The following is a 4,522-nucleotide window of genomic DNA, read 5'->3' on the forward strand; positions in this document are numbered from 1 at the left end:
TTTTGGCCTCACCAACAATTTCTTTCAAACTCAGCCACTGACAACAACGTTGATGATATTTTAATTTGCTACTTTATTGAATAGAGAAAATCTATTAATCGAATATTTATGGCCCTACGAGAATTCCAAATTTTTCTGCATAATGCCTAATATGTATTGAAATTTAATTTAAGTTGATTATAACAGATTATGAAAAATGAACCAAGACTAGATGGAGGACTAAATTAAAGTAGATATTATGGGCAATTTACACGTATAAAATGATTGAAGAAAACCTTTACGTAAATACAACATTGGCAATTTTCAGACGTAAATGCAATAAACGCAATTGTATATAATCCACTACACTCTGTAGCAGAACCCAATTGCACATAATCCGTTACAGGGTACCGCGGATTACGTTGAGGGCTGTGTTACTCATAAATCGCTACACCCTATAGCGGTTTATGACCAAATGGCGTTTGTGCATAATCCGCTACACCCTGTAGCGGATTATGTGTATAGTGGTGTTTATATATACCGCGTGAGGCTGTAGCGGAAATCATTTGAGGTATTTTGGAAAGAAAGTTAGAGAGAGAAAGTAGAGAGAAGGGAGAGAAAATTCAAATTCTTGAGTAGTTTGGAAGAATGCAGGATGAACGGCGGAACCATCGATGAAGAGGTAAGTGTCTCTATTGCCCTTCAATATTTTAATAAATGTATATTTTATTCAATATTACGGAAGTAATTCATTAATTAGATAGATAGAGACTTAGTTTAGGTTTTGGTTTGAAAATGGAAATTTGAAATTGGAAATTTGAAATTTAAACTTTGACATTTAACATTTAATAATCAAGGTAGAGATATAAATTAGTAATTTCAAAACCCAAGTAGCTTAAAACTAGAAACATCAGCTATAGTTTGGTGATGTCATTGTTAGAAATTAAGCCGGTGTTCTTTATTTCTGAAAATGCAGCCAACCCGATGTCTGTATAGCGTCCGTAGGCAACAGAATATGCCGTTACATGATAGGATCATACCTTACTTGGAGAGGGCTGGATTGTACCACCTGGCTAGGCTGAACGCACATTGGTTCTGGTTGAATGAACCTCTGGTCAACGCATTTATCGAGAGGTGGCGGCCTGAGACCCACACTTTCCATATGCCATTCGGAGAGTGTACTATCACGCTCCAGGACGTGGCATACTAGCTCGGGGTGCCCGTGGATGGCCAGGCTGTTTCTGGGTGCATGACAGACTTCCACCTGCACATCGAGGGGGTCAGACCAGCATGGGAGTGGTTCGAGGACTTATTTGGTGAGCTTTCGCCACTGGATAAGAGAAAGTTATACACAGTCCACTTCACATGGTTTCATGAGCGGTTCAGGGTGTTACCAGCGGATGCTTCGGAGGAGACTGTGCGCATATATGCACGCGCGTATATTATGATGCTTCTGTCGACACAGCTGTTCATTGACAAGAGTGCTAATCGGGTCCACCTTCGCTGGTTGCCTTTTGTGGCGAGACTTGACGACATGGGCAGCTATAGCTGGGGCGCCGCTGCATTGGCGTGGCTGTACCGATGCATGTGCAGGGTGGCAAACAGAAACATCACCAACTTGGCTGGACCCCCTATAGTTGCTACAGTCATGGATCTTTTGGCGGTTCCCCACGCTGAGGCCGCCGGGTTTTGATGCTTTCTCTTTTCCATTGGCATGCATGTATAATTTAGTTCATTTTTTCTTTCAAGTTCATTACGTTCTATATATGAAATTACATACTTACGTGCTATTTCTGCAACTCAGATGGGCCACATTTTTGCCCACTTCTGATGAGAAGGAACGGCGAATTATTCAGTATTGTCTGGCATTGGATCGACTGACTCATTAAGATGTAAGTATTTTGTTTTTGTTCGTTATTCTTTTAATTGTTTTTTTCACACATATATGTATACATAGGTACAATGCTGACCTTGCCTCCTGTCTATCAGATTGTGTGGGAGCCTTATGGTTCGCTGGACGTACTGCCAGTCATCTATCCGGAGATACTGACTGAGGAGCACAGCTGGTTATGGCGGGCTGTCACCAGCCTGATATACTTTGCAGTGATTGAGTGGCATCAGGTAGACAGGGTCTTCCCACAGTTAGGGGGCTTACAACATTTGCTTGAGCCAGCGCTCAAAATAAAGTATCTTCATAGTAAGGACGGCAGGGGTAGAGATAGATGGTTCCCCACTTACTATAGGACATGACATCAGCATTGAGACGAACGAGTTTGTTCTGTGTTGAGTGTCCAGATAGTTCCTGATCCTGGTCCATCTGCTGAGTACCTGGACTGGTGGCATCATGTTGCACATAGGATTCTGTCACCAGGGATTGCTTTCGCCGACCCCAGGCCGACCTAGGTTTCGGATGATGCTATACTCAGAGGGTCGTCACAGGCGCCTACTAGAGTTCCAGCGTTTGATATGCCGGATAACAGACGTGTGGAGCAGAGACGACGCATCGGTACACGTGCCACTGATCGCAAGTGACGTTGGCTCGACGACATGATGCAGGAGGAGCAGGTTGGTGGTGATGACGGAGGCCAGGCAGATCATCGCCTTCGTCGATCTTCTGCTAGACGACGGGTTGCTCGTGGTGGAGGAGCACCTCCCGTCCACCATGATGACGAGGCTGGATCGTCCCATCGGCACCCTACAGACACTCATGTTGGTGGCACCGCGGAAGCTAGTATGAGTGGTACACCTTTTACCCACGTATCTAGTTCTCAGGTACTACATGGGTGTAGCACACAGCTGTTAGCCGATCTTGCTACCACTTCTTTCACCATGGATTTGGACAATCAGTTGGGTAGACCCCAGTTCTATGCGGATTTTGCTGAGATCATACAGGGTGACGACGTTCATCAGTACTAGAGCCCGATTCCAGGCGGCCCTTCCGACCCTACGGAGTATAGGCCACAGCCAGCGGATGTGCCGTCCCAGGTTCCTGAGGCCTAGCTCCCGGTCGACCTAAATGAGCCCGCAGGCAGCCCGTACAACACTTGGTTCGGCATGGGGGGACGCCACCATCTGCATTTGGAGTTGGGACACAGGAGGCTCCACCGGGAGATAGGCGAGCGGCTAGGGTTAGGCGTCCGACTCGATGTGGCACAGGGTCGCACCTACTTGGTCCATTCGGAGGCGACCATGATGTTGATGGTGACCAGCAGTAGCATCCGATTCTCTTATTTTCGACCATTATCCTTGTATGAATTATGACTTATTTATTTTCTGTTATAGTTAACGACTTGTGACAGTTATATCTGTATTAGTTATGTAGTTATACCTGTATTATTTTTGTACGACTTCTTGCGAATGACGATTATATTTTGTATCAATTCGTGCATTTTGCATCATAAGTTGTTACTATTAATATATAAACACCACTATACACATAATCCACTACAGGGTGTAACAGTTTATGAATAACGCAGCTCTTAACGTAATCCGTGATAGTCTGTAGCAAATTATGTACAATTGAGTTTCGCTACAAAGTATAACGAATTATATACATTTGCGTTTGTTGTATTTACTCTAAAATTTGTCAATATTATATTTGCGTAAAGGTTTTCTTTAATAATTTTATATGTGTAAATTGTCTAGATATTATTGATACGCTAGAAGCATTTGAAAATTGAAAGTATCCTTTTTATATAATTATATATAACTCGATTGAGATAGATAGATACTAATGAGAATAATGAAATAAACTAATGAATGTAGGTTGAAGTTCGATGCAATTATAAGATTAAAAATAAAATAAAAAGGATAAAAAAATTGAAAGTCACGATCTATATCCACGTCACCCCTCCAAAATAAACTAGTGAGCATCTGATTATAACGCACACCGAAAATAATAATCAATAAAGTCATTAAATTGAGAGACAAGTCGGTAGAAATCCATGGTTGAGATTTTAATTCATATAAAATATATTTATGTCTTACGATAGTGACATGAATAATTAAAATAAGTGGTTATATATCTTGCCAGCCAAAAATCGACATCATCGGAAGCATGAAGTATAATAAAGCGACGTTTTTATTATTACTGTTCCTAAAGTTGCGCCACGTGTTGATCCAATTTTACATTTTGTGATGTTGGTTAATGTTTTAATTTCTCCTAGCTAGTCATCATCGATCTTAATTTAATTTGTGGATTATACCGAGTCCAGAAGTCTTGGTTTCTTATCTTCTGGAAGATGTGGATATATATAAAAGGAAAGAAAAAGGAAAAATCTTCTATATACATAACTTGCGGTTATTACTTATTAGCAATAAATCTTAAACATTTTAAGTGGTACAGAAAATATTGAGTTGTAGCTAGGTCAAGATCAACTCCAAATGTACTATGGGAATGTCGTGTTGTAATTTGCCATCCATCCTCCAATGAAGTGTTAGTAAAAGATATACATCTATATAACAGATCAGCTCACTATTTTTATTTTCTAATTAATTAAAAGAAATATGATTTTTTTTTTCTTTTAATTTTCTTTTCCTTATA

Source organism: Arachis ipaensis, chromosome B05 (genome assembly GCF_000816755.2).
Source record: "Arachis ipaensis cultivar K30076 chromosome B05, Araip1.1, whole genome shotgun sequence".
In the NCBI taxonomy this organism is placed as follows: Eukaryota; Viridiplantae; Streptophyta; class Magnoliopsida; order Fabales; family Fabaceae; genus Arachis; species Arachis ipaensis.